Genomic DNA, 23,630 nt, shown 5'->3' on the forward strand with positions numbered 1-23,630 from the left:
GCTCATCCCAATCAGGGCGAATAGGATCACGACCCCCTTCATCCTGAAAGTCTTCCTGTAAAAGATACAAAAACATGCAGCCAGGTCCCCAAGAGATTCTCTGGCTTGGTAAAGCATGGTCGGGTCCCGTGACTTCGACCCAAATATACACACTCTTAGCAGATTACTTACTTAACAAACCATCACCTTATTTAACTTAAGCTAAAACACCCAAACTTAAGCTAAATAATTAAACTTAACAATAAACAATAACCTTAAAGTAAAACTATACTATATACATCCGCTGCCCTTGGTAACTGGAGGGCTGGTGACCATGGCTTTCTCGGCTGGGGTGTCCGTGGGGACCTTCTAGGGACATTGATGGGTGGGGCTTTCTTGGCTGCTGGGCCTTTAACCCGAACCGCTGCTCCCTCAGGCTTGATCTCTCCCGAACCCGGGCTAGGGGCAGGCAACTCTTCGCAGCCTGCTGCTGCGAGCTGAGAGTCTCCGCGCCCAGGTCCCATGGCTGGGTCCGGGGTGGGGTTTTCGAACTCAGGTCCCTCCGTCTCTACGCCTGGGTTAGGGGCAGGGTTTTTGCCCTCAGGTTCCTCCCCCTCGTCTGGATCCCAGAAGAGTGGGGGAGTGTCCCAATCGATGGGCGGAATGGCCCCTCCCTTGAAGCAAGCCACAGCGCCTGCCTGTGCAGTCTGTGATCTCGCTCCTGCTGCAGGCTGAGGATCTTTATCCTCAGGCTTTTTCCCAACTAGCTGTTTTCCCCTTTCAGGTGTAAACAGCTTACACTGGTTTATATGAAACCATTTTGTACGCCGGGGCATCTTCATGGCGTATACTATGGGGCTGGCTTTATCTACAATGCTGTAGGCCCCCATGTACAATGGCTCAAAACTTCCTACTCGGGCATAGTTTCTTACCATGACCTGATGTCCTACCTCCCACTCGTGGTGCTTTCTGGGTTCGAGCAGCAATCGGTTACTCCTATGCTGCCTTCCCATGTTCCCAGCCGTCTGCTCATGGACCTGCTTCAGGTGCTCAAAGAGGTTTCGGGCGAACCTGTCCCGGTTTACCTCTCTGAGCTGACACTCCGTGAGCACCGGGGCTAGTACATGGGTGGGGGTCCACATAACCCTGCCAGTCATTAGCTCGTACGGGGAATATCCTGTGCTTTTGGACTGGCTGGCCCGGATCCCCATCAAAACAAACGGTAGGACTTCGGCCCATTTACGGGGCGAGTCTACCGTCTCCTTTCTTAACCTTTCCTTCAGGGTCTGATTCATGCGTTCCACAATCCCGGAAGACTGCGGGTTGTGGGCCACGTGCCATTTCTCCTCGATGCCCAACAGCATAAGGGTTTTCTGCATCACCTGTCCGGTGAAGTGACTCCCTTGGTCGGACTCCACATACTGTGGTAGTCCCCACCGCAAGAACACTTCCCGGACCAGGATCCTGGCAGTAACCAGAGCTGTGGCCGTTCTGCAGGGAAAGGCATCTACCCATTTGGTAAACACTTCCACCAGGACTAGGCAATACTTATAGCCTCCCTGGGCGGTGGGCAGGGGCCCGATGTAGTCGACTTGTATCGACTGCCATGGTCCCTGTACCCTACTGACGTGTCCCATAGGTACCTTCCTTTTGTGGGGGTCGGGGTTATTTGCAGCGCACACAAGACAGCCTGCACAGAACTCGCGGACATCGTCCCTGAGTCCCAGCCACCATCCTGCCTGTTCCACCCGCTGCCAGGTAGTCTCGGGCCCGGGGTGTCCCGCTCCTGGACCCTCATGGGCCAGTTGAAGGAATTCCCTCCAGTGCTGCTGCAGCAAAACCCACTGTTCCCCCCGGAACAGCATGCCCTCTTTAACGGAGAGAGTCACTGTGCCGTACGGACCCTCTAATCCCTTTCCTTCAGCTATTGCGCTGATGACTGCTTTTAGGATGGGGTCTTGGGCTTGGACCGTCTTAAGGTCCGGGGCTAACGCTACCCCTACACTCCCTTGGGTCCCGTCCCTACCTCTGACCGCTGCTATGGGTCTGGACCCAAATGGGTCCCAGAAAGTGCCTGTGTGGGCACCCTCCTTGGCGAGCAAGTCAGCCTGCTGGTTGCCTTGGCCGCGGGTTTCTGTGGAGGAATGGGCCTTCACCTTGTGGATGAAAACCTCCCCTTCCTCCCCCACTGCTGCCAGCATCTTTTCCAGCAGGGGCTTTACTGTGAGGGGTCTCCCGTCAGCGGAGGTGTATCCGTGGTGGGACCAAATGGCCAGGTACTCCGTACACGAATTGCATGTGAACATGCTGTCCGAGCAAATCGTGTAGGGGGTGGGGAAGATTGCGGGGTGTGTAACAACGTACACCACCGTGGACAGTTCAGCCTGCTGGGCGCTCATGGTGCTGGGGAGCTTAATCGCCAGGGCAATGTTTGCCGCTGGGTCGTAAACTCCACACCCCGTGAGACGCTTGCCAGCAGATACCGTGCTGGAACCGTCTACATAGATCTCGCAGCCTGTGGGATGTATCCTGGCCCGTAAACCTATGTTTACTTCCCAAATCCCTTCAATGGAACACCGGTGGGCTGTTACAGGATATACCATGTTGGCTGCGAGCTTTGGCTCACAGAGACCCTTCACCTTCAGATCCATCTGTGAGAGGAGCAAGGTCCAGCGGGCAATGCAGGCACTGTTCACTGTTCCATCCTTGATCCTCCCATCCAGAAGCATCTGGGTGGGTGTGTGATGGGTGAGGAGGGTGATGGGAGAGGTGCCTGTGAAGATCAATGATCTTTTCACAGCCCAATGTGTGGCCAAAAGGTGCCGCTCACAATTGGAATAGCTCCTTTCCACATCAGTGAGTATCCTGGAGGAGTAGACCACTGGCAGCAGCTGGCCGTGCCACTCTTGGAGCAGCACAGCACTCAGGCTGTCCCTGCTGGCCGCTACCTCCAGGATAAACTCCTTCCCCCCATCTATGGCCCCTAGAGCTGGTGCGGTCTGCAAGTCTTTCTTGAGCCTGACAAATGCTGCCTGGCAACCCTCATCCCAAAGCCACTCCACTCCCTTGTGTAGGAGTCGGAGAAGAGGGGCTGCGGTGGCTGCATAGTCCTCAATGAAATCTCTACATTACCCGGTTAGCCCCAGAAACGACCTCACACCCGTTACTGTGTTAGGGACCGGTAGTTCTTGTACCGCCTCCCTCCTAGCCTTATCTATGGCCCTTTGTCCAGCGCGCACGGTCAGGCCGAGGAATTTAACCTCCTGCTGGCCGGTCTGCACTTTCTTGGGGTTTACTTTGAAACTCTTCTGCCCTAACAGCTCCAGCAGTGTGGCCAACAGCGGGCCATGCTCCTCTTTCGAATCAGTGAACAGGAGCAGGTCATCCACATATTGGACCAACTGCCTGGGCTGGCTAAAACCCTTCAAACTGTTGGCCATGCACTGATGGAAAATGCTGGGGCTGTTGTGGAAGCCCTGAGCAAACAGTTCCACGTGTACTGTTGCCCTTTACACGTAAAGGCAAACTTGTACTGATCCTCCCTCCTTACAGGGATGGACCAAAACCCATTGGAAATATCCAGCACCGTGAAAGTGGTCGCGGATGCTGGAATACTCCCGATGAGGTCGGCAACTGCTGCTACTGTGGGTGCACAGGCTGGGATGTTACTATTGAGCACCCGGTAGTCCACCGTGGCCCTCCAGGAATTGTCCGGCTTTCTGACCAGCCACAATGGAGAATTCACATGGGTAGCTATCCGTCTCAGAACTCCCTGCTGCACTAACGAGGACATGGCTGCTTCCATGTCTGGCTCTGCTTCCCTGGGGAAGTTATACTGTTTCTGTGGTCGGGCCACGGGGTCCCCGTCTATGCTGACCTCAAACGCTGTGACCCTCCCGCAGTCATGTTTGTAAGTGGCAAATGTGGCCAGGTGGGCCTGCAAAGATGCTGGAACTCTGGTGGGGTGTTGCCGACCATGAGCCCGAGGTTATAATCCTCTTTGGGCTTCATGGTGCAGAGGGTCCCCTTCCCTTCCATTCCTGGGATTACTATGATCTCTCCGTTCTTTACTTTACCTGCCCCCCAAAGGCAGTGATTCCTCAAATCCACTAGCATCCCGTGGCCTACGATAAAGTCGGTGCCCAGGACCCCTCTTCCACCCTCCACTTCCCATTTCATCAGGACACAGGTCCACTTGGAGCGGAGCGGTCCTAACCGAATGGCGAGCGGGATGGAAACCGAGCCGACCTGTTCCCTACCCGTGAACCCCGATAGACTGTATGGGACCCCGCTGGAGAGAGGCGAGGTGGTGGGGTTAGCTGAATAGACCACGGTGCATGATGCCCCCGTGTCTAACAGATAGGTCCTCGTCACCTTCTCCACCTCCATCTCCAAAAGGGGTCTTTTCCACTCATCATACCGGAGAGAACACAGATAAACAGGCTGCGCTGGCTCTAGTCACGGCTGTGGGTTGGATGGGGCAGGTGGGGTGAGAGCACCGGTAGCGGCTGCTACTCTCCCCTGGCCAGTCAATAAGGACCTCATAGTGTCCAAAGGTGACTCGACCTCTGTGGAAGGGATCCCTGCCCCAGCCTTTTGGGCTGGGGCTGTGGGATGCTTTCCCTTGTTATCTTTCCAAGGGTTTTGCACTCCTTCCGCCAGTGACCATCTTTCCCACACCCGTAACAATTGGTCTTGGTGTTGGGGGGGTTACTCCCTTCCTGGTGCCACTCTTTCCTACCCGGTCCGGGTTTTACCTCATGCACCTTTCCCTTGGGTGGGTGTGCATCGGCTCCCCTACCGTTTTTGTAAGCCAGAGTGAGCTGCCTAATTACCGTAAATTCGGTAGTCTGGGGATTTTTTGGGGTCGAACCAGGCTCCTGCCTTGGCCCGGACCTGTGGCAAGCTGTTCGCCACCAGGCAGCGGAGCCAATGGGCCAGTGAATCCCCGGTACACCGGCCACAGCCGGTACACAAAAGCCTAGTTTGTCCTGAGAGCTGGATCGTCTTCTCCACACGGGAGAAAGGACTTCCCTCATTCATCCCCATGGCCTCCAGAACCGCATCTCTAAGCTCCTCATAGCCGCAATGCCCCCTTTTACACTCGTCAGCGAGAGATTGGAGGAGACTACTCTCCAGGGAGAATAGCAGCATATTGGCCTTCTCATCATCATCGCAGTCATTGACGCTGGCTGTCTGCTCTACTTCCCTGAAGTGGATCGAGGGGTCTCCCTTTTCAGAGAGCCTCGGGAGATGGTTGACCATCGCCCTACGCTGTTGGGCGTTAAAGGGTAATATGAACTGGTTCTGGAGGGGTCCCTCAATGTCACCATTGGCAGGTGGGCCGAACCTTCGATGCCGTGCTGGGCACATCGGTCCCGGCTCCAACCTATCTGGCGGGGGTTGCTCTACCTCCGCCTCCACCTCTGGCCCCACTCCTGGCTCCACCCCCCCACCCCCGCCCCCACCGCTGTCAAACCTCACTGAAACTTGGCGCTACGGGTAGTGGTCGTGAGGTCTCCTCTCTCTCAACCGGGTCGTCCCTAGACACTACCGGTGACGTTGGAACTGTCCTCCCCTCATTCCCCATAAAATCTGCCTGGCCTGCCTTTGGGCTTATGAGGCATACCATGCCTTTTGCCTTCTGGAGGGCCCGGCTCAGATTTTCTATCCTCTCTTTACAGGGGCCGTGGTCTGCCTCCTCAAACCCCTGTTCGCTCGCTAGCTTGTACACTGCCTTTACCTCCTGTACTTTCTCTTCCTGTTCCCTAATCTGCCTTGCCAAGCGGGCGTTCTTCTCCCGCAACCTTAACTCATTTCCCTTGGCCTCAGTGACTTGGCACCGTAGGTATTCCAACTGGGCCGTGTGCTCTCCCACTAAATGCACTCTCTCCTGATTCAAAACCTGCAAGGCTACTAATAACTTCTCCCCTGCAAGAGCCTTATCCTGGATCTCCAGGGCTGACTCCCTTAACTTGACTGCCTGTGCTGCAACGAGCCTGTCCAAAAGCTGGACCTGCTTTTTAAAACACATCAGCCAAACTGCCTTCTCTAAGGACTTCTTGTGTTCCTTTCCCTCTGTCCACTTAGCTGCTGCATCTACCGGACGCCCAGCCTTTAACAGAGTGGTGATCCACTTCTTAGTGATATTCACCTTGCTAAACACATAATCAGAAATCCTTTCCTCCATCATGGTTTGCTCATCCGAACCATTGTCTACTGTATCGCAACCCTGTTGCCGGTGTCCTGCCGCCGTCGCCATTTCTGTATGGGGTGGTGTGGGGTGGCGCGTACGCCCAGTCAGCTGTGCCTCTGACTGTTTATGAGCGGTTCGAATCACTCCCACGCCCCTGGGTTCTAGACACCGGACTTAGGTACAGGTGGCGATTCAGAAAAGACTCGAGTAGACAGGTGGTTTGGATGTGAGAAAACCAAGATTTTATTGAAATAGAAATTAATACAATCGTATGAAAAGTTACTAGTATAACATTACAGGCAAATACAAAATAACTATACTTATACAGGGAATGGGGAACACACAGAACATCGAGGGAAAACAAACTATCTTAACAATCCCCTTATCCTTATCCCATCCCCTATAAATACAAATACAAATACAAATCGCTTTATTGGCATGATAAGATACATCTTATGTTGCCAAAGCATCAAAATACATTTATGGTTGAACACATAAACGCGGTTCCATTCATACAGTGTATAAACAGGTATATCCCTGAGTTTATAAATATATTTTCGCCTTGTTTATATATACTCTTGTCTTAGTTTACTGGTTGTCCCTCTGTTCATGGCAAGCTGTAACATAGTGTGCCACCAGTGTTACACAGCTTCTCTCCTCCCCCAGTAGGAATACCTAACTAGATTAAGCTATGAGGAGCCAGAATTCATGCTCACCAATCCAAAGATAAAAGCCAACTGTTAACGAGTGCGAGTTTTGAAGTCCGGTTTCTGGTCCTTCTACGTACCCCGTCGCCACGTGGTCTTCAGGGGTGCGGCGCTGGGTCGACTACTGCGACACACCTTCTCCCCTCCGCTAGCGTCGTCGTCTCGTCTCGATAGGTTCTCCTTTTCTTCTCCCTCGGGCAGTCGTTGGTGGTAACGTTATATTTATCGGACAGTCACCAGTCGTTACCGTTTAGATTTTACTAGCCATGCATCAAACACCTGTATATTCGTCGTGGTGTAGATACCTGTGTTATCGCATTGTTCAACAAGGTGTTTGTCTTCACCGTCCTCAAGGACTTTCTTCCCCAAGCGTCAGCTTATAACTAGGCGCTTGGTTTACTTATCGATATGTTTTTCGCTGCCCTGCTCTGCCCGTATCGAGTTTTTATCGTCTTCTTTGTCTCCACTCGTCTCGTCTCGTCGGACTACGATACGAGTCCTGGGCTACCTGCTCAACTTCGTCTCGCCCCTTTCTGCGGCCTGAGCATCCTGGATGGCTGTGGACTTGGACCTCGCTCCCCTTCCTAGCAGTTGGTATGGTGTTTCTGGCTACTGAAAATCTGCTCTGGGGAGAGAACCCGCCACGAGGCCAGGGCACGAGTATGAGCGGCAGCCCAAGAGGCCGGAGCCACGAGAGCAGAGTCAAGGGCAAGAGCAAGAGAGAGCAGAGAGAGATTGCTACCCGGGACCTTCAGTTATACTCCTCCCGATAACCCTTATCTGCGCACCAAATCAGGTTAGTTCATTGTCTCAATCTTGGCGGGCTAGTTTAAATAATTGTAGCAATCTAAACTAACTGTATTTGGATGGCCGGTAATCGCACCGACTGGCCCGATTCCTGAGTTGTTTTGTTATTAATACATCTTAATCGGCCTGCCCAGCTTCAATGGCTTCCCTAAGCTGTTTCTGATTATTTATGCAAACAACTTGATGGCCCTAAGTATAGGCCTCACTGGTTTTTGATCTGTCTCCGATTCGACTTAATGCATAATTTAAAGTCCAGTCTGCTTTCAAAATACAAAAGTCTCTCTTCACAGAAACTGCAGCTTGGGCTTCGATTTCCCAAAAGCTGCTTGTGCCACAGAGTCCAAGCTTTTGAAATCTTGCAGGCTTTTGGCCACGAGGTGCGGATGCCATCTTTGGGTACCCTTTTCATTAAAATGTCCATGCAAGGTCCCTTTTATTACTAATAACCTTTGGGGAAATGTAGGAATTTTGCGAATCTTACAGAGGGACAGGCGCACCTGCATGTTCTAACACCCATGGAGGAGACGGTGCTGGCCATTATGGGAAGGGCCACTGCTCAGGACATGGCCGCCAGTGGGGCTGAATCCATTGAAGATGACGATATCCTCAAACCTAATCCTCCTTCTCACATCCCACTTCCCCCTCATTCCAGAATCTCTTCTGACTTACAAGCTGCAGATGGCGTAAGCATGCACCTCTTATGTTCTCCTCTCCCCTCACCACAACTCAACCCTTGTCCCTTTTACGTTTCAGATACCCAAGAACTGCAACCTGCCCAGGCAGTGGTGGAAGAGCCAGAAGACAGCGATGATGAAGCCACACTGGCACTTGATTTCACACTCGCAGCCACCAGCTCAGATACTGATAGTGCGCATACCTTAGAGGATAGCATAGAAGCAGGAGCTGCACGTGGTGAGACACCGGGTACAAGTGCACTGCAGCCAGGGCAGGGTGCAAGGATAGCGCAGGTGCCAGCTCACTGGAGGGTGAGGTCGCACATGAGATCTGCTGCAGAGGACTCAGATGAGGACTTGAAAGGACCAGGCTACTGAAAAATGCTAATGGGTGTACACAACAAAATGCTTGGTGCACTGGGAAGCCTACCAGAAAGCTTGCATTCAGTGTCAAGGAACATGGAGGAGTCCAACAACAATTTGGCACAGCGTTTTGCACAGAGCTTGGAGCCCATCCTTCCCAGCATGAGATTGGTGGTCACCTCCCTTAGCGCACTTGTGGAACCAACCATGATGCAGCGTCTGATGGCCAATGTCTCAGCTTCCATTGCAGCACAAGCAGCAGCCACCCAACGTCTGAATGTTGCAGTGGAAGCTCAGACTGCTGCCGTCATGGATACCAGAGTTCAAAGCGGCTTGCAGGGTGTCACAGCAGTCCAGCAATCTGTCCTCCAACAGATGGCTAGGATTGCTAAGCCACCACCCCAGGGAAGTGGCAGTGGCTCTGTGGAGGATGAACCTGCTGTCCTCTCTCAGGACAACAGCATTCGTCCTACCACCACTGCCACTCCGCCAATGACCTTGCTGTTGCCTGTCAGCCAGCCTGCTGCCGCCCATGCCAAGATGGTGCAGTCTGAAGTCGGGCCTTCTAGGTGCAGAGCTGATCGAGGTCATCCTCCAAGGCCATCTGCAGTCTCCTCCACTGAAAGTCAGCAGCTTCCACCAGCCATGCTGCAGCTACTGGGTAACACTTCCAAGGAGCTCTGGGACAGTCAAAGGCACACGGAAAACAGGCACTAAAGGAATTCACAAGGGTGATTAGTTTAGTTTTGTATGCAATATGGCATGATTGAATTTATAAATTTGGTTCGGAATTTGTATTTTGTGTTGGCTTTTATTTTTGCATTGTGGCCAAGAGGACGATGTGATGGTCAGTGACATGGGGAAGGTAAGGAGTGTGGGACTGTTGGTGAATGGGGAATTGGGGTTGAGGTTACTGGTATTGCACTTGAATTAGTTCTTCACGTACAGCCCGAGCAGAAAGGGGCTGTCTAGGTTGCAGCATCCCTTCCTCTTCCTCCTCTTCCTCCTCTTCCTCGTCCTCCTTTTCCTCCTCTTCCTCCTCCTCATGCTCCTGCTCCTCAGCTTCCCACCTGATAGGTGGTAGCAAGGGCTGTTCCCTCATGATGGCAAGGTTGTGCAGCATGCAGCATTCCACCACAAGTCTTCAGACCCGCTTAGCCGAGTACTGCAAGGTTCCTCAAGAGAGGTTCAGTCAGTGGAATCATTGCTTCAGGACGCCAATAGTCAATGTCATAAATCGCAACTTCTACAAGAAGTAACTCAGGAAGTACTACTGAACGACCAGCTGAGGGCGCTGCCCGAGGAGTATAAATACTAGGGCATGGGCCCAGCTTGGCCAGAGACAGTCTCGAAACAGAAAACTAGTGACTACTAACTAGACCTCCATGTTTTGTTACAAGTCAATTAAAGCCTTGCTTTATGTACAACCAAGTGCGTAGTGAGTCTTTATTATGTCAATTTAATCGACTTGCTATCGTCTCCACGCCTTGGGTGATTCGGAACAACCAGCTGCAACTCGAACCGCAGAAAGGAACCTGGGCAAGAAACTGATCCTGATCCATCATGGAAAATCTCCTTAGACCCGCTCGTCTCGAACTGGACCCAAATGCACCTGCGGCAGCGAAGGTATGGAAGCATTGGTTTCGTACCTTTAGCAACTTTCTTGAAGAATGTGGGGCGGGTGCCTCTAATAAGTTACGAATGCTTATTAACTACGTATCCCCTCATGTGTATGATTATATTGAGGACTGTATAGACTACGACGCTGCTATCGAAATTTTACAACAGCTATTTGTCAAGTCCCCGAATGAAATCTTTGCTCGACACCTACTGGCCACAACTCGGCAGCAGCCTGGGGAATCACTCGATGAATTCCTCCAGAAACTTTGCAGGCTCAGCAAAGATTGTAACCTTAAAGTGGTTACAGCTGTACAGTATCAAGAGGAACTAATCCGCGATTCCTTTATCAATGGGATTGCGTTCCCTTTTATACGTCAGCGCCTGCTGGAAAATAAAACCCTCAACTTACGGGCTGCTTATGATCAGGCGTGTTCCCTGGACTTGGCCAAGAAGAATGCAGACACTTATCTCCCACCACGTGCACGGGCGGCGGCCATCACCCTTAATAAGCCTTTCGATAGGTCTTGGGTGGATGCCCCCGCTGATGATGACTCTACTCTAACGGACGACGACCCTACCCTAGAGGCCTTTGCTGATGACGACCCCGCCCTAGCAGCATCCTGGCAATCAGGAAGAAAGTGTTTCTTTTGTGGAGGTACGTTCCATTACAGAAAATTTTGCCCGGCTCGTAATGGGACCTGCAATCATTGCAGCAAGAAAGGACACTTTTCCAAGGTATGCCAGTCATGGGCCTCTGCTAACAAGAAAGGCCGCTCCTCTAAAGTATACCGGTTGAGAGCTCCTGTTAGCTTCACAGCTGCTATCTATGGAGCTGCTCCTCCCCCAAGAACCACTGCTAAGGCTACAGCTGCCGAAGGAAAAATTACCCCTCCTCCCATCACAGCTGTTTTTCCCCAAAGTTTGTCCCATGCAGCCACAAAGGTTTCAGTAAATGGGCACACTCTAAGCGCGCTAATCGACTCCTGCAGCTCTGACAGCTTCATTAGTAAGCGGGCTGTCAGCAGGTTAAAACTGCGCATTTATCCCTCGGACAGGGAGATTGCAATGGCTCTGACGACTCTGACCACCAATTCTTCTGGCTTCTGTCTTATCAACCTCATCCTCAATGGTCGCACGTATCCCTCCACCCAGCTCAGAGTACTCGAAAACTTATGTAGCGATGTGCTTCTGGGACAGGACTTCCAGAAGCAGCACAAAAGACTCACTTTTGAGTTTGGAGGGTCGAAGCCAGAGCTTACCATTTCTAAGGTGTCGTTTTGTGCGCTCTCGGCGGCCTTACTTGGTGAGCCCTCCCTGTTTGCCAATCTCTCCCCCTGCTGTAAACCCATAGCCACCAAATTGCAGCGCTTTAGCCAAGACGACTGAGCATTTATCGAGGCAGAAATCTCTCGCCTTTTAGCTGACGGTATTATCAAGCCGTGTTCACCCCCCTGGCGGGCTCAAGTCGTCATTGTGAAAAACCCTTTAAAACAACATAAGAAATGTCTGTGTATTGATTATTCGCAGACTATTAATCAATATACCGATCTGGATGCCTACCCGCTACCACGCATACATAACATGGTCAACAACCTTGCTGTTCTGCCTTATAATTGCAGGAGTTTCGTTTTGTTGCCGCCAGTAGGTGGCAGTAAATGGAAATGGCCAGTAGGGTCACTCAACAGGAAGTAGTATAGTAATAGCAAACAAAGAGGTCACACCAGCATGGAGCGCGCTGCAAGTTAATCCGCTGTAATCTTACATTGTTACGCCTTCGAAAGCATTGGTTGTGAGTTGAATGGTTTCATTACATATTCATGTTTAGATGTTAGTTATATCTCATGTATGTAACAAGGTGCATTTCTTTCTTTTTTCTTTCTCAGTTTTACTCCAACCCAATGCAACTGATTTGTATTGTTTCATTGACCTCATGCAAGTGTGGCATTATTAAACACCGGAGCTTGGACGCTACATCCTGACTCCCATGTCATTATTGAAAGGAGTTTGGCTGGCTGTCTAACTGCGTACAGACACATACACGTAGGGAGGACAGTACACTTGCCAAATACAAGGTGTTTTCAACCTTCGATTTAAAGAGCGCATACCATCAGGTACCGCTGAAAGACTCTGACAAAAAGTATACAGCCTTTGAGGCCAATGGTTGACTTTATCAGTTTCATCACCTTCCATTTCGGGTCACCAATGGGGTGGCCGTCTTCCAACGGGCAATGGATGGCCTAGTCCGGCAAGAGAACTTGACAGATACCTTTCCGTATTTAGACAATATCACTATTGCCGGCCATGATCAAAAGGAGCATGACGCCAATCTTCAGAGATTTTTTGACGTTCTCCGTCGTCGCCACTTAACGTTAAACAAATCCAAATTGGTGAAATCGGTGCCATCAGTGAACATTCTTGGCTACTGGGTGGGCAACGGTGTTATTAACCCGGACCCAGAGCGACTTTGTCCACTTCAGGAGCTCCCTCCCCCTACAAATCTCGTCTCTCTTCGTCGGGCACTTGGCATGTTTGCTTATTACGCAAAGTGGATACCTCACTTCTCCGATAAAATACAGCCCCTGCTTCATGCGAAGTCTTTTCCATTGGAAGCAACGGCTATTTCTGCCTTCAACCTCCTCAAATGACAGCTGGAGAAAGCCACGCTTCGCTCCATTGACGAAAACCTTCCTTTTGTGGCCGAATGCGATGCATTGGAGGTGGCGATCTCAGCTACCTTGAATCAAGGTGGTCGGCCCGTGGCATTCCTATCCAGAGCCTTACAGGGTAGCGAGCTCCATTACCCCCCCGTCGAGAAGAAGGCTACAGCCATCATCGAAGCTGTACGCCAATGCAGTAATTTTCTTGCTCGGCATCATTTCACACTCATAACTGACCAGCGCTCTGTGGCCTTCATGTTGGATAACCGGAAGTGCACGAAAATCAAAAATAATAAAATTCAACTCTGGAGAATGGAGCTGGCTGCCTTTGGATATACTATCCGTTACCGACCTGGCAAACAGAATGTGGCCCCAGATACCTTCACATGGGCATTTTGCTCTTCAATGTCAACGTCGACTCTGGCGGATCTGCATATGGACTTATGCCATCCTGGTGTTAACTGTATGTTGCACTTTGTGCGCTCCAAAAATCTACCATTCTCAACGGAGGACGTAAAGAAAACATGCTCCTCCTGTAGGATTTGTGCAGAATTGAAACCACAATTCTTCCGCCCATCAGATGACTTACTCATACATGCAATGCAGCCTATGCAGAGGCTCAGCATAGACTTTAAAGGGCCATTGCCTTCGTCGACGCGGAGCACCTACCTACTTACGATGGTAGACGAGTATTCACGCTTTCCCTTTGCCTTCCCCTGTCCTAATATGCTTACCTCTACGGTAATTAAATGCCTCGATCAGGTCTTTTCCCTTTGCGGGACGGACAGTTTTATCCACACGGATCAGGGTCCCTCCTTTATGTCGAGTGAACTTAAAAGTTATCTCTCCCAATGGGGAATCGCCTCAAGTAAGACGACACCATATCACCCAATCGGCAATGGACAGGTTGAACGATACAATGCCATCATCTGGAACGCTGTCCATCTGGCACTGAGGTCACGCAACCTACCAGACCAGCAGCGGGAATCTGTGCTCCCCGATGTGTTACACTCTATCAGGTCTCTTCTCTCCACATCCACTAATGTCACGCCTCATGAGCGATTCTTCAAGTTCCGGCGTCGCTCTACACATGGGACATCTCTACCGTCATGGTTGGTGACTCCAGGCCCTGTGCTACTCCGGAGGTTCGTCCGGTCCACCAAGAACGACTCTCTCATTGACGAGGTGGAGTTAACGGAGGTAAAGCCCACGTATGCGCATGTGTGGTACCCCGATGGCCGGGAGTCCACCGTCTCGCTCAGAGATCTGGCTCCCTGCCCAACCGGTCACACAGGCCCGAATGATGTTGGATCCCACGACGATGATGTCAACACTCCGCACCCCTATGAAGATGACACCCTACCTGGGGCATCGAGGGATCTGCCGGCAGTGCTACCGAATCAACTCAGGGAGCCGAACGCTCCCCGTAGGATGGCCACCCAAAATCAGGACGCCAGACAATCTCTGGCTACGACCCAGGTTGAGGCCAGCCCTGCGCCTGTGGGGACCCGCACCCGGAGTCATGATATTCCCAGGCCTCCACAGGACGATCAAGACGACACAGACTCTACCGACTTACCGGTACGGGCCAAGCGACCCAGGGACCAGGACACGGTCCGGGGAGATGTGCCTTCCAGTCACAAGCAGAAAGCTAAACGACTACGGCTATTTTAGGTCCGCCTAGTCCGTTAAAGGAAGACTGGACTTCCAAACCTTTTAGGGAGGAAGAATGTCATAAATCGCAACTTCTACAAGAAGTAACTCAGCAAGTACTACTGAACGGCCAGCTGAGGGCGCCGCCCGAGGAGTATAAATACTAGGGCGTGGGCCCAGCTTGGCCAGAGACAGTCTGGAAACAGGAAGCTAGTGGCTACTAACTAGACCTCCATGTTTTGTTACAAGTCGATTAAAGCCTTGCTTTATGTACAACCAAGTGCGTAGTGAGTCTTTATTACGTCAGTCTGCTCTATCGCATTTCTTGTGGCAGCATGGCTCTCATTGTATGCATGCTGTGCATGTGTGCATGGGTTGCGAACCAGAGTCATGAGTCATGTCATCAGTGGATAGCCCTTGTCACCAGTAGCCACCCTTTGGTTTGTCGTGGTCGTTCAAATACAGCTGGCACAGTGGACTGCTGCAGAATGAAAGCATCATGACTGCTGATACCGGGCATTGACCTGCATGATGTGCTGCCTATGGTTATACACCAGCTGCAAGTTGAGTGAGTGGAATCCCTTTCAGTAAATGTACATGGCAGAGTTGCCCTGAGATGCACGCAAAGCAATGTGCATGCAGTCAGTGGCCCCCTGCACCATGGGGATACCTGCAATCCGAGCAAACTGTCGTGATCGCTCCGCCTACTTCTCTCTGGAAAGAGGGAATGAAATGAAGTTATCTCTCTTTGAATAGAGAGCCTCAGTGACCTTCTTTATTCAACAGTGCACTGCAAACTGCGAGATGTCACAAATATCTCCAACAGCAGCCTGGAAGGAGCCAGATGCATAAAAGTTCATCGCCACGGCCACCTTCACAGCCACTGTTAATGTGGTCCTTGCCCTGCTCAGATGTTGGTGTGTGGCTACAGCAGTTGGCAGATTTCAGTGATGACCTCCTTAGTAAAGCGAGGTTCAGGTAGGAGAATTGCTCCCTGAACACCCTCAGTGGATATGGCCTCCTGCTGAAAGCCCTTCCCCCACTCCTCCTCCTCCCTCTTCCAGCAGTTTGTCTTGCTCTGCATGACCTCTACTCATTCTCCCAGTCATGCTCAATGCCAAGAGGAAGGCTTACCAGGCCACCCATGTCTGGGAGCAACCGATTTGTGCAGAAGCCTTGCAGTCAGCAAAAATACTTCAACACCTGCCACACCACTTCCTGCAGACTTTTGAAACTTGAAACAGCTATGGAAAGCATCAACAATGTGTAGAATTGTAGCAACAGCCAGAAGAAATCAACCAGCAACTAACCTGGAAGTAGTTGATGATCCCTTTAAATATCGCAGGTGGGTGTCCTTCATGTTGCTTAACGCGTGTCCAGCCCTGCGAGGTTAAGAGAGGGTGTCGGCTGGAGAGTGGAGCTCCAAAATGGCAGCGTTGGTGTCATATTAACTTTGCATGCTGATTGATGTCATGACCTGCCTGCTCTGCACACTTCCGGCAGAAGTTAACTGCGCGTGTGCTAACTCTTTTAACAAGATGGCGTCTGGCATGCTTTGTGTCAGAAGTGCGCGGGCGCACCGCGGATGCCATTTTTGAACCCTAAGGGGACTCAAAGCACCCCAAAAACAGGTGCTACCTTACCCAATTTCGCTCCCATGATTTTTATATGTGTTTGAAGGCAAATTATTGACTTGGTTAGGAAATCGGCTGAGCGGCAGGAGACAGACAGTAGGGGTAATAACTAGTGGTGTCCTACAGGGATCTGTGTTAGGGCCTCAACTATTCACTGTATTTATTAATGACTTAGCTGATGGGATAGAGAGCCAAATATCTAAGTTTGCCAATGACACAAAGATAGGCGGTATATTAAGCAGCATAGATGGAAGCATAAAATTACAAAGAGATATTAATAAATTAAGTGAATGCGCAAAACATTGACAAATGGATTTCAATATAGGCAAGTCTGAGGTCATCCACTTTGGACCTAAAAAAGGATAGAGCAGAATACAAAGAACGCGAGAGCGGGAGCAGCGGCACAAAGAGTGCGAGAGCAGGAGCAGCACCGGAAGGACCGGACCTGGTGGGAGCACAGTGAGAGCGAGCAGTTAAAAAGAGCAGTCCCGAGCGGCAGCAACTCAACAGAGGCAGTTTTTGAAAAAGTGACATCAGCGTAAAAAAAGTGACGTCGGCACAAGAGAAGGAGCTGATTAGTGAGTAGCTGGTGAGTGTTTTTTGTTAAGTTTTAAGTTTATTTTTGCTGGGTTAGTTCTTAGTCTATTAAATAGAGGCATGGCAGGGCAGCTCAGTCCCGTGGAGTGCACATCCTGTGCCATATGGGAAGTCCTGGACGCTTCATGTAGCTTGGACGACCACATATGCGGGAAGTATCGCCAGCTACAGCAACTTGAGCATGTTTCTAGAGATGGTCACCCTGCAGCTTAAGAGTGTGCAGGCAGAGAGGGAATGGGTAACCACCAGACAGAAGAGGAGGACCAGGCAGGTAGTGCAGGAGTTCCCGGAGTGCATCGTGCTCTCCAACCAGTATTCTGTTCTGAGTACTGGTGAGGGCGATGGTTCCTCTGGGAAGTGCAGCCACAGTCAAGTCCACGGCACCACAGGTGGGTCAGCTGAACAGGGGGGGAGGAAAAAGAATGGAAGAGCAACAGTGGTAGGGGATTCAATAGTTAGGGGAGCAGACAGGTGTTTCTGCGGCTGTAGACGTGACTCCAGGATGGTATGTTGCCTCCCTGGTGCCAGGGTCAAGGATGTCACTGAGAGGCTGCAGGACACCCAGACGGGGGAGGGTGAACAGCCATTATCCATAATGGTACCAATGACATACGCAGAAAGAGGGATGAGGTACTGCAGACAGAGTTTAGGGAGCTAGGAGAGAGATTAAAAAGCAGGACCTCAAAGGTAGCAATCTTCGGATTACATAGAAACATAGAAACATAGAAGATAGGAGCAGGACTAGGCCATTCGGCCCCTCGAGCCTGCCCCGCCATTCAATGAGATCATGGCTGATCATCCAAATTCAGTAGTCCCTGCCTTCTCGCCATATCCCTTGATCCCTTTAGCCTTAAGAAATATATCTAACTCCTTCTTGAATATATTTAATGAATTAGCCTCCACTGCCTTCTGTGGTAGAGAACTCCACAGGTTCACCACTCTCTGGGTGAAGAAATTCCTCCTCATCTCTGTCCTAAATGGCTTACCCCTTATCCTTAGACTGTGGCCCCTGGTTCTGGACTCCCCCGCCATCGGGAACATCCTTCCTGCATCTAGTCTGTCTAGTCCTGTTAGAATTTTATAAGTTTCAATGAGATCCGCTCTCATTCTTCTAAACTCTAGCGAGTATAAGCCCAATCGACCCAATCTCTCCTCATACGTCATTCCTGCCATCCCAGGTATCAGTCTGGTGAATCTTCGCTGCACTCCCTCCATGGCAAGGACATCTTTCCTCAGATAAGGTGAGCAAAACTGCACACAATACTCAAGATGTAGTCTCACCAAGGCCCTGTACAACTGCAGCAAGACATCCTTGTTCCTGTACTTGAACCCTCTCGCTATGAAAGCCAACATACCATTTGCCTTCTTAACCTCCTGCTGCACCTGTGTAGGATTCGCAAAATTGAACTTTATATTATAAAGGGTCAAATGGCAGAAGAGGCCATGATTTTTAAAGACTGTTTTAAAAGAAGCCCAGAAAAAGGGGCATACAAAATGGCTGCCATACCACGTGACCGGCTTATTGGGACATTTTAAAATGGTTCCTGTGACACCTCAGACAGCTTTGTGGATTCAACCCACAGTAAGTTCTGGAAGCCGTTTCTGAGAGAACGAAACCAGACCCACACATATACATATGGATTAGATGCAGATCCAGTCAAGATCGGCCTGGAGACAGAGGCCATCTAAATGTTGACCCAGACAAGAGGGGACAATTTCATATTCATGAGAACAGCACCAAGGACTAGATAACTGTGGTGTATGTAACCTGTTCCACCTTAAGAGAACTTAAGCCTGTTCCACCTTAAGAGATGTACTACTTTCTCTGGCTGCTGTATACGTAATACCGGTGGTGACCACACCGGTATATAAGCACTGTGTAGTAATATTGTATTCAATATAGTCCCGACCTCCAACCAGTAAAGACCTGTTGAATTTACTCTCTTAGTCTGTGTAGTAATTATCACTATAACACACAGACTTAACAATAACGAGATCAGCAGGACATTAAAAACAATGAAGGTCATTCCAGACCAGAGATGGGCCTTTACAGGCCATCTAAAATATTTTAAAATATAATAACTACCCCGCTGTGCTCCCAGCCCGCCAAAAGTTAAACAAAGACTAACCTGATTTTGGGCGGGAAGTGGAGGCTTCTGAAGGAAAAGTATAATTGGAGGAGTTGGAGTTGAGCAGTTACAGTTGCGGAGACAGTTACAGTTAGGAGTCACAGTTGCAGTCATCAGACAGGCGAGTCGTTGGAGAGTAGCTGGGTAAAGAGGAGCTGGTTTGGGAGAAGATCAGCAAACTCCTCTCCACCATCGGAGGAAGACGAAGAAGACTAAGCCGCCATCAAGAAGACTGCTCGAGCCGGCGTCCCGCCCCGGGGTCAAACATCGGGAGATCATCGAGCAACCCCGGGCCATTGACGAAAACGAGAGGCCCTCTCCCAACTCGGGAGAAGAGACAAAAATAAACAAAAGAAACGATGGGAGCAGCCCAAGGCTCCTCTGACTGGGATCGAGCCGACGATCCCCGACCCCGCCGACATCCAGAACCAGCCGGTGTCCAGCCGCCCCCGACCCCCACCTCAGGAGAAGTGTGGCGCAGCTCGCTGGGGCTCCACGATCCACGTGGAGATGGAACGCCTGAAAGGATCAAACGCAGACTGGTTCAAAACCTTGCACTTCCTAGTTGGATTGGTGAGCATGTTTCTGGCCCTTCACAATCAGATCTAGATAGGTTTAAGGGGGTGGATTTAAGGGTACAATTAACATGAGTTGTTGTCCCTCGATGTTCCCTGTGTTTCCTTATTTCGTGATGATTTTTGTAGTGTTTAAGATGCCTGTATTTGCCTTAGTTAGTATTGTGTCATTATGATTTGTTTGTGTTTTTCCCTCCCATGTACTCTCTTATCTGCTTGCATTTGATTTATTTTTCCTTATGCAATAAAATTTCATTTCGTTTCATCAAACTTGGTCTACAAGAGTTTTCTCTACATTGTAGTTCCTGCCTCAAAGTCCAGAGTATAGAATCTAAGGGGTGAGTGGGTCGAACCACTCAAGGTTTTACTGTGCAAGAGAGAGAGGCCTCCAGAGAGAGAAACCTCTGTGATCTAAAACCCCTTACAGAAAATGGCAACCGCGGCAGGACTCTGGCAGCAGGATAGCGATGCAGTAGATCCAAGTTTGAATGGCCGAAATGCAATGGATGAGAGGATAGCGGATTATGTCTTTGGCAAGGTAAATCTCACTAAGCAGTGGATTTCCGATCTCTTACTGGATGGGCGTCCAGTGGACGCAGCCATCAGGTGGACAGAGAGCAAAGAGCATAAGAAGTCAATGGAGAAGGCAGTGTGGCTGATGTGTTACAAGAAGGTTGATTTGGCTATGATAAATTGACCCTTAGTGTTAGGGGATTAAATACGTGGGGTTACGGGGATAGGGTGGGATATGTGTCGGTGCAGGCTTGATGGGCCGAAATGGCCTCTATCTGCACTGTAGATTCTGTGATTCTGTGATTCTGTGAAGAAGCAGGTCCAGATCTTTGACCGGGTCGTTGCAGCACAGGCAGCCATGATCACAACCCAGGCAGCAGAGATAGAGGAAAAGGCCATGGGTGGGGAAAAACTCATCACAGCGCTTCAAGCGCTGAATCAGGAACGCCAAGTGGTAGCTAGTCAACATCAGGCTAGGATAGAGTACCTGGAGTGCCAGGTTACTGAGGCAAAGATCAGTGAAACGAGGGTCCGGGAGAAAAACACCCGCCTCGCACAACAGCTAAGAGCGCAGGAGGAGAGAGCAGTGGAGGTTAAGGCAGCTTACAAGCTAGCCCTCGAGCACGGGTTTGAGAGCACAGACCACGGCCCCTGCCAAAAGGCCATAGAGGACCTAAGAACGGCCCTGGTTAAGGCAAAAGGCATGGTGTGTCTCGTCAGCCAGAAAGCTAGTTACATGGACTTTTTAAAGGAATCAAAACAGCCGATTCCAGCTGAGGTAATTGAGGTACCAGCCACCGAGCCCTCAGCACCGCCGAGCTATAGTGAGACTTGGCCGGAAAAGGAGGGGGTAGTGAAAGAGGAGGTAGCCGAGGTGGAGTGTGAGGAAGAACCACTGGTAGCAAAGCCGGGACCGGCACCGATGTGTCCCGCTCGGCACCAGAGGTTCGGTCCCAACGCTGCCGATGGTGGTATCGGACCCCACCAGAACCAACTTGTGGTGCCCTACGCTGGCCCGCAATTAAGGTCCATGGTGAGCCACCTTGCACGACTCACCATAAAGGGAGATCCCTCGATTCATTTCAGGGAGATAGAGGAAACAGCAGCCATTAATGACTGTGATGAACAGGAACAGGTGAAACTGTTGCTTTTCTCCCTGGATTGCACGATCCTTCAGTGCCTCTCAGAGGATAGTAAGAGGGGACGGAAAGGGTATACGGATCTCGGGGAGGAAGTTTTAGAAGTAATGGGAGTGGACGACGGTAGTCCGTTCGACCATGTGGAAGGGACCGTGCAGCTATCTGGAGAACCCCCACGGGTTTTCGCAGAAAGGCTGTGGCCTGTGTATCGACGCAGCTGTCCGGGTATGCCTGAATGGGCTGCAATGAGCGATGAACAGCGGGTTCATTGGCTCTGTTGCTTGGTTACCAACAGCTTGCCAGAGATACGGGCCCGAGCCAGGTCTTGGTTTGATCCCCAAGGTCCCGGTGTCACGGAGGAGATGGTATTCCGTCAGCTAAATGTTGCGTACAAGATTTGTAGAGGTCAGGAAACACCTCCCTAGAAGGGAAAGGTGCATGAGGCAAAACCCACAGCCCCAAGCAAGAAGGAGTGGCGTCAGGAGGGGAATCGCCCTGTCCAAGCCAAGCTCAATTGCTACGGGTGTGGGAAGGATGGACATTGGCGCAAGGACTGTAGAAATCCGTGGAAGGATAATAAAGGGAAATTTCCCGCAGCCCAAGCCCAAGCCCAGACCGCCGCCCCAGCACCAGCCCAAACCCAAGCCGTAGCTCCTGCCCCAGCACAAGGAGCTGGTGCAGTTATGGATCCCGCTGCGATTGAATCAATTATAGAGACAATGCGGTCTCTGATGATTTCGCAGGGGAAAATAGCTGTCACCACCGGTCTTGTCGTGCCCGAAACCCTGACCATTGTGCCCAAATGACTAGAGCCGGCGCAGCCCGTTTACTTGTGTGCGCTGCGATATGATATATGGAGCCGACCCCTCATGGAGATGGAAGTGGAGGAGGTAAAAGGGACCTATTTGTTGGATACGGGGGCATCGTGCACTGTGATCCACACAGACAACCCCATCGCTTCGCCTCTGTCCATCAGGGTTCCATATATTCTGTCGGGCTTCACAGGCAAGGAACAGGCTGGCGCACATTCCATTCCCCTCTCCATTCATTTAGGACCACTCCGCACCAAGTGGAGGTGTATACTGATGAAGTGGGAGGTGGAGAATGGGAAAGGGATCCTCGGGTCTGATTTCTTGGTCGAACACGGGATCTTCGTGGACCTAAGAAACCATTGTCTTTGGGGAGCGGGTAAGGGTGAGCCGGGCAAGGTAGTCGTCATCCCAGGGGAAGGGGAAAGAGGGACCCTGTGTACCGTGAAGCCAAAAGAGGGCTACGACCTCGAGCTCATGGTCATGGGCGTCCCACAAGATTTGCAGGCATTCGTGTACGACCACCTGACGACGTTTGCCACTCACAAGCACAATTGCGGGAGGGTCACCGGGTTTGAGGTCAGCGTAGACAGGGACCCCATGGCCCGACCCCAAAAACAGTACAACTTCCCCCGGGAAGTGGAGTCCGACATGGAGACAGCAATATCTTCACTGGTGCAGCAGGGCATGTTGAGACCGATAGTCACCCATGTAAACTCTCCGTTATGGCCGGTGAGGAAACCAGACGATTCCTGGAGAGCCACGGTGGACTACAGAGTCCTCAATAGCAACATCCCAGCCTGCGCGCCGACAGTAGCAGCAGTTGCCGACCTGATAGGAAGTATTCCAGCCTCCGCGACCACGTTCACGGTACTGGATATTTCTAATGGGTTTTGGTCCATCCTTTTAAGGAGGGAGGATCAGTACAAGTTTGCCTTTACGTTTAAAGGGCAACAGTACACCTGGAACTGCTTGCCACAGGGTTTCCACAACAGCACCAGCATTTTCCATCAATGCATGGCAGGGAGTTTAAAAGAGTTCAGCCAGCCCAATCAGCTAGTGCAGTATGTGGACGACCTGCTCCTGTTCACAGACTCAAGGGAGGAGCATGGCCCACTATTGGCTGAGTTATTGGAGCTGTTAGGTAGAAAGGGTTTCAAAGTGAACCCAAAGAAAGCACGGATCGGCCAGCAGGAAGTGAAATTCCTGGGTCTGACCATCCGTGCCGGTGAGAGAGCCATAGATAAGGCCAGACGGGAATCGGTGCAAGATCTACCGATCCCCAACACCGTAACGGGTGTGAGGTCTGTTGTGTATGTGCCTTTAAGAGAAGAACTGATTCTATACTGCAGTACCGGCAGTGACCACCCCTGTATATAAAGCCATAGCAGGCTTCTGTATTTCAGCCTTAAGTTACCCTCTGTTCAGAGCTGCGATGGCCGAGTGGTTAAGGCATTGGACTCGAAATCCAATGGGGTTTACCTGCGTAGGCTTGAACCCTGCATGCAGCGACTTTGCTGCAAATTCTTTATAAACAAAAAGAGTACCCTCTGTTCAGTAAATACCTGTTATTATTGT

General features: G+C 50.9%; 1 non-coding gene across 1 annotated transcript; it reads left to right on the top strand.

Moving 5' to 3' along the window:
• Nucleotides 1–23,481: 23,481 nt before the first annotated feature.
• Nucleotides 23,482–23,563, top strand: trnas-cga (transfer RNA serine (anticodon CGA)). Its single transcript has one exon. It is a non-coding gene; the product is annotated as a tRNA-Ser (tRNA).
• Nucleotides 23,564–23,630: the final 67 nt, after the last annotated feature.

This window comes from Somniosus microcephalus, chromosome 7 (genome assembly GCF_052327205.1).
Source record: "Somniosus microcephalus isolate GS21.2 chromosome 7, FLI_Smic_1.0, whole genome shotgun sequence".
Lineage (NCBI taxonomy): Eukaryota > Metazoa > Chordata > Chondrichthyes > Squaliformes > Somniosidae > Somniosus > Somniosus microcephalus.